Source organism: Lissotriton vulgaris, chromosome 2_1 (genome assembly GCF_964263255.1).
Source record: "Lissotriton vulgaris chromosome 2_1, aLisVul1.2, whole genome shotgun sequence".
In the NCBI taxonomy this organism is placed as follows: Eukaryota; Metazoa; Chordata; class Amphibia; order Caudata; family Salamandridae; genus Lissotriton; species Lissotriton vulgaris.
The window spans coordinates 1,053,384,851-1,053,400,657 of NC_141687.1; positions in this window are offsets into that span (position 1 = coordinate 1,053,384,851).

The following is a 15,807-nucleotide window of genomic DNA, read 5'->3' on the forward strand; positions in this document are numbered from 1 at the left end:
TAAGTGGGCACCTTGCACCAGTCCAAACAACCCTTATGGTGATGTATGTGGTCTTAGACAATCTTAGAAGCTCTCTAAGTGGTAGCTGTGGAGAGCAGCCTTCAGGCGTAGTCCAGAAGGAGTGTAAAGCAGCTTGTTCTACCAGAATGCAATCTTATAGTATAGATTAAGTGAAAAAGAACCACACCAGGGGCCTTATTTATGAAGGACTTGCGCCGCCGGTGCGTCACTTTTAACATGGGAAAAAGTGACGCACCGGCGGCGCAAGTCCTTCATAAATAAGGCCCAAGGTATTTATAAAAATATGTATCTATACCAATATAATAAAGAGAGAGCCCAAACCTTTGAGGCGGGTAATCTCAGGAACCACAGCACCAATCACAACACCAAACACAGCGTTGAAAAGGGCAGTTGCAGCAGAAGGACATAGGCTATGCAGATGCCCACCATATACATTTAAAAGGTGAAAGAACCGTGCCAGCAAAGTAGTCCCTTGTGGGCGTATCTGCGTTGTGCTGTGGGCGTGTGCTGGGGGCGTGACAAACGCTGGGGGCGTGTGGTACTTTACGCCTTTCATGCCATGTCTCATATCGTGTGCTGTGGGCATGTGCTGGGGGTGTGGGCGTGTGCGGGGCGTGGGATTACGGATAAAAAAGCGAGCGTTGTGCCCAATATTTCATTGATTTTTCTTCCCAGGTTCTGTACATTCCAGCTCCGGGTGTGCTTGCCCCGTGCTCCCAGTGACGTGCACCTGCTTTACTGTATGGAGGTCAGGCATGGCGCTATTCCCAAGGGCCCGAAGGAGCGCAAACAGGGGCCATTGTGCAGGAAATGTAATCTCGCCTTAACTTCAGGTGACGCCTGAAGCGCACACTGGAGATTTTCCACTTCTGCTGCGCACAGGCCTCGCGCCACTCCCATCCAGACACAAGGCTCGCCTCCACAGAAATAGCAAGAAAGGGACTATCCCTCCCCGGTTAATATGTGATGATATTTCGCAAACAAACATCCCGTATACCATCACTCCGCAATTTGTATAACGCAGGACTATTACTCCGCAAAGACTATCAAGGGGGTTTATCTCCGCTTTTTTGGCTTTAAAAGCCAAGAAAGCGGAGATAAAATTATCTCCCTATTATCTAGCTGTCGCTAACACCAGTTAGCGACAGCTAGTAGGAGATAGCGACCATCTTGGGCCCCGCTTTGCATGTCAGTGATATTTACATGACATGCAAAGTGGGCGTGCCAAGATGTTAGCGACTGGAAACAGTCGCTAATATCGCTATCTCCTATTACCAACTTTTGGAGATATTCGCGCTAAGAGCGAATATCTCCAAAAGCTAACACCTGCCCCTGAGCAGTTCTTAGCCATGTTATCCAATGGTAGGTGGATAACATGGCTAATAGCATTAGCCTGGTAATGCATGAATATCGCTGACTTTTCAGCGATATTCATGCATTTCGGCCGATTTTTATCGCTTAGGAGATAAACCTTGATAATAGCAAGGCTCCTAAGCGATAAAAATCGACGCAGCTCGGCGATAAAAATATCGCCGCTAAACAAACTTAGCGATAATTATCGCTAGTTTTTGGTAATATGCCCCATAATTTCTAAAACTTTTACAAAGCATATGACTTTATCAGGCATGCCATTATAACGCAAATGCATGTGTGGTAAAGTCATATACATTGTAAAAGTATATTATTAAAACATCAAATATATGTTTGTATATATGTGTATTTATATATATATATAAATACACATTTTTTTAATTTCATTAAAACATTTATTCTTTTAAATGGCATTATTTATATTATTTTTATTTGTTATTTTATTTTATTACCCTTTACAGCCTAAAAACGAATTCCACCCTGCTCCCTTTAAATACCCCTGCACCCCATAACCATAACCCACCCTTTCTCATTAAAATACCCCAACACCCTTAAACACTAACCCATCGATAACCCTATAAATATACCCTGTACCCCTAAACCCAAACCAATCCCTAAACCCTAAAAATACCCCTGTACTTCAAAACCCAAACCTAGCCCTGAACCCTATAAATACCCCTGTACCTCAAAACCCAAACCTACCCCTGAACCCTAAATATACCGCTGTACCCCAAAACCCAAACCTAGCCCTGAAACCTAAAAATACCCTGCACCCTAAAACCCAAACCTACCCTTGAACCCTAAAATACCCTGTACCCCAAAACCCAAACCTAGCCCTGAACCCTTAAAGTACCCCTGTACCCCAAAACCCAAACCTACCCCTGAACCCTAACAATACCCCTGTACCCCAAAACCCAAACCTAGCCCTGAACCCTAAAAATACCCCTGTATTCCAAAACCCATACCTATCCCTAAACCCTAAAACTACCCCTGCACCCAATAACCCCAAACTATATCTGAACCCTTTAAATACCCAAACACCCCAAAACATATACCTCAGTACCCCAAAACATACACCCCTATACCCATACTTACCTTATCCAAACATTAAAAAAACATGCTTTTACCATTCATGCATTTACAACGAATTTCGTTGGAAATGTATGCGTGGTAAAAGCATATAAAATGTAATGCCATGCGTTATAATGGCCTTGCGGAGTCATTGTACTTTCGTAATGAAAGTATGCGGAGTGATGGTATGCGGAAAGAAAGTTGCGGAATAATGGATGTTTTCCCTCCCCCGGTAAGTACATTGGTGGCACGGCGGCCCACATCTCCAGCAACATACTCATATTTTTTCACCACCCATTTGAAAAATGCACAGGTCTCTCTCATTGATGGCCAGTACCGACATACACTTTTAGAAACACCTCCCGCCACAAGTTCTAGAATTGCGAACTTTAGAGCTGGGGAGCTATGTTCGAATCTCGGCATCAGCTCAACATCCTGTGATTCCAGGCAAATCGCTTTGTCTTACCGTGCCTACCAAAAATGAATGTGTTCCTCTGTAATGTAAATTGTGCTCATGCCATTTTGTCGAGTTCGCGCTATATAATATTGCAAGGAAAAATAAAGTAGGGGAACTCGAGTTCACACACTACTGAACGCGCACTCTTAAGTGCATCAGCAGTGCACTGTGAATCGGAGCGTTTCACAGGCCTGTCACAGATAAGAAATGCTATCAAAACGAAATCCTACAAAACAATTTACTACTGGCTGGCAGCAATTCATACCGGAACAACGCCGGGACGGGCTGCTAGTTTATTACATAATACTCTCTAACACATAGAAATATCTCCTACCCGGAGATATGCACAATCCACACAATACTTTAGCAAAGAAACACAGTAAATAGCACGTAATACTACACAGTGGACCCCATGGAGGACCGAACCAAATACTAAGAAAGTGGTATAAAAACCACAATTCGGGTCAAGACAATGTTGAGAGGACGTAGAAGTGCCAGGGACCCAAGGAACCACCCAAGGTGAGTAGACCTAAAATGGCAGTGCAAGCCTTAGTGCTACCAAGATTAGACTCTGGAAGCACCACTCTTTGCGGTCTCCCCAAATACAAGCTGGCTCCGCTGAGGGCTTCGCTTAATGCTGCGGCAAAATTGGTTTCAGGATCTAAAAGAAACAGCCACATTTCTCTGACCCTGAAAGCTCTGAACTGGCTGCCCTATGAGGCAAGAATACAACTAAAGGTTGCCTGCATGACCCAGAAAGCACAGCATACCAATACACCAAGTTACCTAGCTCTAAAACTAGAATGGATTGAAAGAGAACATTATATGTTTGTTTATTTCCTCAATACTGACCTAAGGCTCAATAACTGTATATAGTATAATGATCTGTCGCCCTCTGGGATCCTTATATTTGGTTTACTGGGCACCTATGTATTCTTATACTATTTACCTCTTTTGTAAGTAATGATGAATAACAAATGCGTGTTTACTACCTCATTTCGTATGTCTTTATACCTATATACAGTAAAGCTCTCTGATACCCTTGTGGGTCACATTCGCGCTACATAACACCTTATAAATACATAAATAAATAAAGATAGGGACCCCACGGAGAGTGTGTGCAGTGTGGGAACAGGACTGCATGCTCCATACAACTCCATGGGTATGTCGTGGTTGGATTTTTAAAGATTAAGGACCCTTCCAAGTGGGCCCTAAAGAAACTCCATGGAGGACAGAAGATTGGAGAACCACCCCACCCATGGATACCCTATGTCAGGGAAGCTGGGTGCAAACGTGTGTTGGAAACTGCTGTCAAACCCAATGGAGGATTTCAAGAAAGTGTCACTCTTGAAAAAGGAGAAAGTTCCCAGTGAAATGCGAAGGTGGATTCTAGGTGAGAGGTACCTGCAAGCAGAGGGGACAGAGTCTATCTCACTCTGGAGTAACCAGGATACTTGGAAGACGAATGCCTTCTGATGTTGGGTGTTGCAGGATAGATTACGATGATCATGACTCTGCAGCTCTGTGGACCAGGTGATGCTGATGAGGACCAGGAGCCATGCACAAGCTGTCCCATGAAGGATGTCAAGTGCTGAGGGGACAGGGTCCGGCGAGAGCTAGAACAAGCCTTGACAAATGTAACAAATGCAAGAATTGAACGTTGAGACCAGCAAGGTCCAGGGGCCTCACCAGAAGCAGGGGAGTCAGTGCAGGCCCCCAGAAATCAGGCGAGCCCAGAAGAAACAAGTGCGACCCTAAAATTCACCCACAGGCCAGAGGCATTCGAGTCGCAAGAGGACCTCAAGCAGCTCACCAAAAGATACAGGCCACGATGCACAACGATGCGCTGTGGCTGAAGAATCTGATCTCTGGAGATGCTTGAGGTGGGGGCTACTTGGATCCTGAAGATCTTCTTGGAAGGAGGTCAACAAACCTTTGCAACTGCAAGTTGATAGAGTTCGCAGGGGTTTGGTTATGGAAACCTCCACAAGGGATACTGACCTCAAACTTGGTGAGAGGGCCTAGCAGGCCCCAGGAGCTGTGGAAAAGTAACTCCTGTGTTGCACAGCCTTGCAGACTCCAGAGGAGTTCAGGATCAGCAGACCGGTCAACTTAGATGCGGTACCTGCAAATGCAGGGGAGTACTCCTTCAGTCCAAGGGAGATTTCGTCAGGTGTCTTTAATGTCCACAGCCCTTGGAAGGTTCCTGGATAGTGCACAGACACATACAATGCAGCAGACTGGAAGGGAGATGAAGCCAGGCCCAAACGAAGTACAGCAAACTCCAGAGAGCCCAGACGGTAGAAGTAGAAGTGGTGTCTGATCTGAATCTTGTCCCCCGATGAATCTAAGGACCTACACCAAGGTAGGCCCTTAAGTACCCTAGGGAAAGGGTTAGGAAGATTCACGGGACCCTCCCAGGGCAGGGTCTGGACAGGGGGAAGGTTCTTCCCATGTCCTTTGTACAGTTTCGTGCCAGAGTGGGAGCCAACAGCTCCCAGGACTGGTTTGAACTAGACTATGCACAATGACACCAGTCAGTCAGTGAGTCAGAAACTTTCTTTCGCCAACACAAAGTAGGCATAAAAAGTATACTACATATAAAAAACAATTCACAACATTAAAACACACATAAAAAAAGATCATGACTTTGAAAATACAGATACAAATTCATGATCATTTACACAATAATACAATCATTTCATTTTCTAAAAATATAATTTCAGGTAGGTATAGATCTCTTTTTTAGTGCCAGTAATAATAAAGACGCTAAAGAGAAACAGATAAAAGGATCAGGAAGTAGCTGGAGATAATGGAGTGCTAGGCGACACTGTTTAAAATTAATTTTTCGCATAATAGGGATAATGAAACATTTCCTTTCATTATTATAACATTTACAGAACAACAAAAAGTGTATGTCATTCTGCATAGATTGATTATCACATGTACAAAATGGAAGTTCAGACACAAGATAAATATTGCGAGGAGTGCCCAGCATTAACAGTATATAATTTAAAGAAACCTCACCAAGACATACCTAGGTTGCAGGTTAGTAACAAAGGTTAAATATGTTTTATTTGAATTAGGTATTTCTAAGGTGGGGCACGCCAGGTAAGATTTAACTGTTGGGAGATTAATATTTTTAATCTCCCTTCTTATCTGGCGATTCGAAAGCAGTCGAGCTTTTAGATCAGTTTTGGAGAACTGCAGTTAGAAGGTTCCAAAAAGAGGTAATGAAGCCCAGACGCCTTCAATGTTATTTCAACATAAGTTAGCCAAGCAATATTACCTACTTCATCGTATTTAAGGACGTCTTTGATAATCTCTCTTGTCAAGGCAAGGGACTCCTTTTGCCATATTGAGTACCACATTAGGATAGGGGCCATTGCAATTATATCGGTTCTTTAAGGGGCACCTAATTCCATGTGACACTTGTAATTGGCACATGACTGTGATAACGAAAGAACCGTTTTAGGAAAATATCTTCAATAATCTGCAGTTTTGTACAATATTTCATGCCCCAGACAGCTGCCCCATATGTTGCGGTAGATACAGTCTTGGCTTGGTACACTGTTTTTATGATATACTGGTTTTAAACCAGTTTTTTTATAAACTTAGTTAGAGCCCCAATATTTTTTTCCATCTGAGTTCCTCTATTGGTAATCATCTTGTGCCATTTTATTTGAGAATCAAACATAAGCACTAGATAATTAAAAGAATCAACAACCCCCATTTTTCCCTCTTCAGTAGTGATTTGCGGATATTTTCGATATTTTGAACCTGCTACTAAAATGAATGACTTTAAATCATTCACTTTATGCTTAAATTCCACATAAATTGTGTATAATCCTGGACTAGTCGACGCAGTGCATTACTAGTACGAGCTAAAAGTACGGCGTTGTCTGCATATAATAAAATTGGCACTTGAGCTGAATTAATATAAGGGACATCTGGTGTGGAGCCCAACAATGCGCATTCCACACCATTAGTATAAAATGCAAATAAGAAGGGGGCGAGGACACACCCCTGTCTCACGCCTCTTGCAATTTTAAATGGCCTTGTGCACTCACCATTACGCCCATGTCGAACACAGGCTGAAGCATCTGTATACAGTTCATGAATATTATTAATAATCTTCAGATCAATACCCATCTCATGCATGATCTGCCACAGCCTAGGCTGTGGCCCTCATGCAGACTTAGTGGCACTGGCAAGCACACTCACCGGGTCCCAATACCCTAAATCCTGTGATAGGATGCCTATTGTTCTGCCTTTCCCTGCTCAAGCTAGGCTCAGAAGCAGGAGGGCAGAAATGTGTCTTTGCTTGGCAGCAACCATTTTGTGCTGTCCGGGTCTAGAAGGTTGGCACTGGGAACACTGAGTGCCAAATGGAGTGCTTGGAATCATACCTCCCACACCAACGATATAGGAGGTATGATTCCAACATGTTCGATGCAAACATGATAGGATTCATTGCAGCCAGTTTCGAGATGGTCATCGTGTAATTATGCGGTGCCCCTATGTATAATATATGGCTGCTTCACTGACAACCAGGTAGAATGGGCTCCTAGGCCTTAGGGGTGTCCTGCTCATGCAGGGGCACCCTCTCACGCACCCTGCTTTCACAATTGAAAAGGCCTGATATAGGGGTGACTTATAGGTTTTAAGTGCAGTGACCCTAGATGTAGGAAACCTATATCTTTAGAGATTAGAGATCACAGGTATCCATCTATGTATTTCTACAATTGTTAGATGAGTTGACACTGTTTCTTGTTAGTCTAATGAACCACACATAGACTTTGTAGACCCTTTGACACTTTTGTGTTCTATGCTTTCAGTTAGGGAATGTGTCTCTGTCTGGTCTTTAAACTCCCTTAGGCCCTCCCTCACCATATTGTTTTTTCTGCTTCACTGACAACCAGGTAGAATGGGCTCTCTAGGCCTTAGGGGTGTCCTGCTCATGCAGGGGCACCCTCTCAAGCACCCTGCTTTCACAATTGATAAGGCCTGATAAAGGGGTGACTTATAGGTTTTAAGTGCAGTGACCCTAGATGTAGGAAACCTATATCTTTAGTAAGTGGTTCTAGCACCATTTTACACAGGCTGCATTGGCATGCCTGTAGTTCCATTTTGAATGGTCTCCCATGGGTGGCATAGTGCATGCTTCAGCCCATGGGGGACCTCTGGGCTACTTATGCCCTGGGTACCATAGTACCATATACTAGGGACAATCTGGGATGTACTTCAGTACTGAACATACACATTTATACACATTTAAGGGAGAAAGCAGATAGACTGGGGTCCTGATTAGCAGGATCCCAGTCAGAATAGTCAAAAACCAGCATAGCACCAGGCAAAAATTGGGAGTAACCATGCAGAAGGAGCCTACCTTCCTACACCCATAATCAAGACATTTGCTGTTAAGTACTATCTTACACTGATGAAATACAAATCATTTTCAAAGTTGATAAGCCTGGAGATTGAATCCAACAAAATATCAGCTCCTGCATCCCATCAATATATTACTGGATGACAAACAATGCAATTGAGATCAACCCTGCTAAATCTTCATGCTTGGTAATAACTTGTGTCATGCTCTGTTGGTGACTTGTTTGGCAACACACTTTCAACATCTGGAAAGGCTTCGCATTCAGACAAGATAAGGACCTTTCTTACAATCTGCGGAATCATTCCATAGTGTCATGTTACTACTTTCAGATGAGGGCATAGAAAAGGTCAGTTTCATTTTTAACTTCCCACTTTAGAAAATGTGTTGTCTATGTTATTTTATGTGTTTTTGTAAAGTGCACCATTACTTGGGAGGGTATCCTGGTCCTGAGCAGGTGTGTGTGTCTAGTCCTGCCTTTTGTAGATCAGTTAATTGAAAAGTCTGGTCTTCAGCTTCTTGCGAAGAAGAGAGGAGGAGGCTCTGATGTAAAGTCGGAGGTTGTTCCACGCTCCACACAGTAATTATGTCCAATCTCGACTATGCCAGCACCTTCTACTGGATCTCCCTTCTTTGCTCATACACGTGTTAGAATCTTTTCAGAACATGGCAGTCAGATAGGTCTGTGGCCTGTGGAATTGTGACAGATTTTAATAGGCCCTTCATACATTCAGCCGCCTTGCCTGGTGCATAATGATTCTACCTCTTTCATTCATAAATATGTGCCAGCCAGAAACTTTGTTTCTCTACTCTAGGTCTGTTCTCACTTCTTCAAAAAACCTGTCAGGGTGGTCGGACCTTTCCGGTTATCACATCTTCTCTCTGGAATGCTTTAACAGTGTCTCTGAGCGAAATTGTTAGCCATTCTCCATTTCATGAAGGTCCTAACTCCTATAAGCTACCTAGTAGACTGTATCAGCACTCAGCACCGGGAAGCCCACAGGTGTACGTTTATGCTCAATGAATGCTTCATTCATTCACTGGTGGTATGGAAACTTAAGGATATGTGTTGATGTGAGTACTTGTGATTGAGTAATTACTACAGTGGGTGAGATTCACTTGTGGTGTAATCCAGCAGCAGTTTTACAGAATATCACCAACAATACCATCTTAAACAAAATTTTGCCCAAAAATATTGAGGACACAAATATTGACTTTATATACTTTGTATTGTTCATATATTACCCAGGGCTAGAATATTCATAAGCAAATAGTGCAAAGAAAAAGACTGCCTTTTTATGATCAGTTTTGCTCAATTGAAGACATTTGCAACTGTGCCATGCTAATTTGACATGTAATCAGAATTCCAACAGTATTGTTTAACCAATGGGATAGACCTATAACCAAGAATTTGGGTATGCCAGTGACTTCCTGCTCCACCAAACTATTACCCATGGTTCTGCAGTCAAATAGGTTAGGAGCTATTGTAAGGGCTTGGTTAACTACCTTGATAAATACAGGGGTTTATGATTTGTAGGGTTTTTATTCTTTAATGAAACTTAAGTTTATATCTGTTTGTATGTTAAAAATTTTAATATAGACTTTAAGAGATTTTCGTATATAGCTCTCTACAATCCTTAATGCCTAAGCTTTAGGATAGCAATGTGCATGTAAACAAGGAGCAGGGGCTTCACTTTTTTTGTCTTATCAAAACAAGGTTCACCTGAGTCCTGCAGTATGTTTATCCTATCTTGTGAGGGCTTGTATGCAGTACACAAATGCAATTTTATAATAATCAAACATATTATTAATATTAACTGCCTCCACTCTGTCAGCGATACTAGGAGCTTAAAATATTTCTAATGGGCAGATATATTTCCACATATAAAAAGAGTAGAAACTGTAAAAAGTAAGCACAGGGCCGGGCTGGTGAAACAAAAGCATCAAGGACCACTCCCTTTTTGCTTCTTACAAACTCTCTCTCTTTCCATCCATCCATTCTCTTTCTCTGCTGACTCCTCTCTCTCTCTACTCTCTTTCTGATTGTTTTTTTTCTACTCCCACCCTGCATGTCTTCCTCTCTCTCTTGAAGCCTCTGCATGAGTGCTTCAGTTTACTTCATGGAGGAGAGGAAAGTGATAAAGGCTCTGGGCTCTCAAAACTGGCCTACAAGGGCTCCCAGTGGAATAAAAAGCCTGTCCAGCCTGAGAAAGCAGTGAGGCGAGATTCGTGGTTACATTCTGTTCCAGCAGCTGGCTTCGATACCCAGGAGACCAGGGTAGAAAGAGGCAGTGCCAAGTGTCTCAAGAAGACATAGGTAAACTGCCGATATGAAAATATGTAGCCTAATTTGTGGATTATTATTGCCTAACTTCCTACTTGTTTGGTACTATAATATCATGCAATAAATATTGGTTGACAAAAACATTGTGTCCTAAATATCATTCACAAAAATGTTACTTGATTACAAAATACCTTAAAAAACAAGAGGCAAGAGGCATTTGGAAAAAAGGAACAGTTTGTTCAATTAAACATAGTGGCTCAGGACTGTCTCAATGCACTTACAGTTGGCATCCTTCTTCAATACAATTTTAATCAGGTTTAAAGTTCTCCATCAAACCATATATGATGAGGGATGTTGGTTCCTGCCTTAGAGTCATAAATTAATGGTCAAATAGTTAATATCGGGGGCCTCGACCTTGCATGCATACAATGTGGCCAGTGGGTAACATGCCCAGATGTCAGGCATGGGGAGAACGTGATCACTGCATGTACTTTGTTCTAATTGGCGATATGATCCTAAATCATGTGGCATCTGACTTTTATTGTGATTTTAGGAGCGTGCTTATCCCCTCTGGCTGTGTGTGTTTTATTGTGGTCATTTTCTCTTGACCATTGTAATGTTGCTGCGCCTGCCTCTGGGATTGATCTAGTGTTTCGTGTTTGCGCGGGTATCTGCCAGTTACGGGTCATTCCACCTGTGACCTTTGAATCAGTAACCCTGGACCTGGGTCTCAGAGCTTGCCTGACTATATCTTTGTGAGTCGGGTTGATGTGGAGTTCGCAATGGGCGGTTTTGTTACTAGGGCAGTGATTTCCTTTTCATAAATGATTGTATCGTTTTCCATATCAACACTATCGTTTTCCATATTAGCATTCCCCCTCGAGTTAATTGTTCAACTACGCTATCTAACTTATGCATTTGTACTAATATTTTATTAGGCTCCTAATGTTTCCCTTGCTCTCTTTTGACTAAGACAAACTTTCTAGTTACTTGCATACTGCCTAATTTGAGGACAGCGTTTGCACAGCAGGTGATTCCCCAATTGTACACCCCCACAAGTCAATGGAAGCACAGCTATAACTTGCAACACTGATTTATGCAATCAGGGTAACCATTGTGGGAACCGGAAGAACCAATTGAAAAACCACTCCTGCTCAGGGGAACCTCCCTCCTCGCGCATATCTCTAAATAATTGAGCAATGCCTGGATGGCAAGTGGCAAGTGCCAGAGTTCCATTTTCCATGTCATTCCTAGGATAAAGGTACAGTAGGCGGCACCGATCTTGGCAAACACTCCTCCCTAGGTTATGCAATATGTACACCAGTTGATAAATTCAATCTGGAGGGAGACTTGCAAAGTTTCTTTAGGAAAATTCCCTTAAATTACTTTTTTAAAGACAAAGAGGACAACAGCACTCAAACCAATATTAAGTCTGGCTTAAAGCCCAAATCTCAGTGGACTCCATCCCTTAATCTTGTGAATAAAAATATTGATCTATTTGAGAAAGTTGTTGAGAAAAACATTGATGATTTGTTTACAAAACAAATTGGGTGGCAAAGTAATCTCAGTCCCCTTGAAAGGATGGCCCTCAGATATCTAGAGCAATGTCGAGACCTGACTATTAAACCAGGTGATAAGGATGGAAGCATCATTGTGATGGACACTGTTGATTACAATAATAGGATGCTTACCCTTTTAAATAATCCACTTCATTACCAGAAATTGATTAAAGAAGAGTGGAAAGCATTAACAGAAAAAGTCAGGAGACTTCTAGATTTTGCCAAGGATGACGAAATCATAGGCCTTAAAAAGTACAATTTTCTTAAAAACCTCAATCTGAAGCTTCCAGCAATATATGGGTTGCCAAAGGTGCACAAAGACCTTTTAAACATTCCCATGAGGCCCATTGTCTCAAGTATAGACTCTCTGACTGAACCACTTAGCAAATAGGTGGACAAATTTCTACAACCTCTTGTGGTCAGGCAGAGAGCCTATATCAAAGAGACTACAGCTATGATAAAAAAAATCGAAAGACTTCCATATAATGTGGAGTTCCAATGGTTAGTTATCCTGGATATAGAGGCCCTCTATACCAACATACCACAAGATGAGACCATCAGTATGTTAGAGGGCCTCTTAAACAATGAGACCATTGACTTCTCTGCTCATCCCACATTTATAGTCGAATGTGTTGAAATTATTTTTAAAAACAACGTATTTTTATTTAGTACTGATTTTTACAAACAGATTAAGGGGACCAGCATGGGAGCAACCTGTGCTCCCAGTCTGGCCTGCCTGTATGTGGCTGCCTTTTAGGACAGGCACATTTTCAAGACCGCAGCACCATTTTCTGAGAACATCTGTTGGTTACGCTACATTGATGATGTTTTTTTCATGTAGAATGTAGCGAAAGATTCCCTTATTGATTTTATATCTTGGTTAAATAAAACATAACACAGGAATATTAGAAGTAGAATTATTCACCCAACCTGAAGATCATAACACTATACTTCATTATCAGCACAATCATCTGATCAGTCAAAAAGACAATATACCTTTTGGACAATATCTAAGAATACGACGCAACTGTACAGATATTAAAGATTTTGATAAACATGCAGATGTCCTAACGAGGAAGTTGTTAGATAGGGACTACCCAAAGAGACTTACCATACAGGCATACAAAAGAGCCAAATATTATGACAGGGACTCATTGTTTACTGTAAAAAATAAAAGTACGATCACCCAGGATCTCCCTTTGATTTTTGTAACACATTTCAGTAGTGCCAGTAACAAGGTGAAAACCCCCATAAATAGAAACTGGTCATTATTGAAAGATAAAAATAACATGACACTATCCAAACCTATGTTCTCTTTCAGACGGAATTGCACGATTCGCAATCACCTAGTACATACCTACAGGGATGAAGTGATTTCCAAACAGTGGAGCATTGATAATGCCCCATTCCCTGTTGGCAATTACCCCTGCAATTCATGTAAAAACAGCAGCAACATCATAAAAGGTAGTGTAATTAATTACAAAGGCAGTATACCTAATGTAAAACAAATTAATTACTGCGTGACTAAGAATATGATCTACCTGATAATATGCCCTTGTAACAAAGGGTTAATTGGTGAGACCTCCCAATCAATATGAGACAAGATCACAGAACATGAATCGGCAATCAGGACTAAGAAAAAGATTGCTCTGCAAGTGGAACATTGGTTGGAACAAAACCACACAACTGAAGATTTGAAATGGTGTGGTTTTGAAGTAATTCAACTTAATGCGCATGGAGGCGACCCTATGATCAAAAGCATAATGTGAACAATTCTTTATGTCACGTTTTAATACATATAAAAATGGACTGAATAATAAAGAAGAGTGGGAAAGACTATTATAGTGTTGGGTTAGCTATACTTCTGTAGAACTGTCAAGAATACTGAAATGTGAAATGCAATCACAGAGTTAAATTTCGACCCCTTAAATGTAAAATGCAATTAAACAGTTAAAATTTGACCTTTGATTCCTACAACACAAAGGAGCATTCAACATTCAAATATTTAATCTGACAGTAGACTATCTCTAAAATATGGTTTTGCTTGATTCCTCACAGCGAAACAACCACTTCAATATGGCCGCTTTGGTCATAGATGGAGGTAAGACAATGTGGACCATGCAGTACTGTTAATATTAAATTAATACATGGGAGAATTTTAATATTTCGCTTGGGCACTTTTACTATGCTTCGGCAATATCTCGAGGAGATGACCTCAGCCGCTCTCTGTCAGTATTTCACCACTCCAACATGGCCACTTCGGACGTTAACGAAACAAAAATGCTCATATAAATTGTAGGCAGGTCTTTTCTGATGCTTTAAAATATAAAAATATATAATGCACAACTATTGGGATTTATGGTTTGTTTTAGCATAGTCCATTCAATTGCGTTATTTTGATACATATCAATGTAGATACATGTAAAGACGTAATTCCGCTCACATGGGCAGTCTTAAGATAGTATAAACAATGAGGCACTCCGGAACACTACATACGGCAAAACCGGAAGTCCATGAGACCATGGAGGCCTACATTTTTTTAACCGGTGAGTGGAAACATAGGGGGCCCGCTATATATTTAGTTGGAGCCTTATGTACCAAATGATATACCGCCACCAAGTGAAATTGACTATGAGGAAAAATGTAAGCAGGTCTGCTGATTTACACCATGTGATTATTGAATGCTCAGTTGGTTTGCAGTAGTCCACCCTTTATTTACATGCTTTGAAAAATGTACCTTACGCAAGAAAACGCCCAACATAGGAGGGCTATTCTATATGTCAATTGAACATTCGAGTTGCATACTAAATAAAGTGTTTCTTAAATAAGCTGGCACCATGGGGAGACACTAAGGCGCATTCAATCGCACTGTAATTCCTGTGTGTGGCCAAATACTTTGAATGTGGAAACTTTATTCAAAATCGACCGTCCATTCAACAGTCAACATGTATTGTTTAACTACAAATAAAAGTGGGCTTTGGGTGCCATTAGCATATGAAGTGATACAGACTCTGCCCATATTGACGATCTATGTAGCGATATGTAAAAAGTGATAACATTAGACGTTATTATGTCTGTCTATGCTTGAAGTTTGTAAATTTTTTATGACAAAAAATTATTTTCTTAAACAAAGGATTCCATTGATCTAAAACACACAAAAAAAAATTCTCTCCTCATTTATACGTAGATTTTATGCAAAGCCATTACTGCTTGGAAAAAACTGAAGACAGTGGTATGCTTCAATGGCCAGATGCAAGTTCCTAAAACAAACTTGATTCTAAAACGGGACTGCATTCTACTGATTTAAATGGGTAGGCAATTAAGCTTCTAGAGGGAGAGGGTTCATTCTGAATAATATCATAAAAATCATATGTTCGGGGGGCGTGGCCGAGCGCGAAGCGAGATGGCCGCTTAGTTTGCGAGCTCCGCTCGCCACGGCAATAATCCTTTCATCATCCTGCTTTCCCCCGCTTACACAAGCTCGGGGTTGACCTGCTGCGGCTTCTGAAGATGTGAGGACTGGTTTGCTGCAACTCCCGAGTCTAGAGGTGCCCGGCAACCCTCCTTCCTGATCCTTTCCGCCCGGACCGGGACTGAGCTTGTCCGCAGTCCGAGGGGCCGGAGATTGCTGCCGGCGGCTGAGTTCACTAGAGGGCGA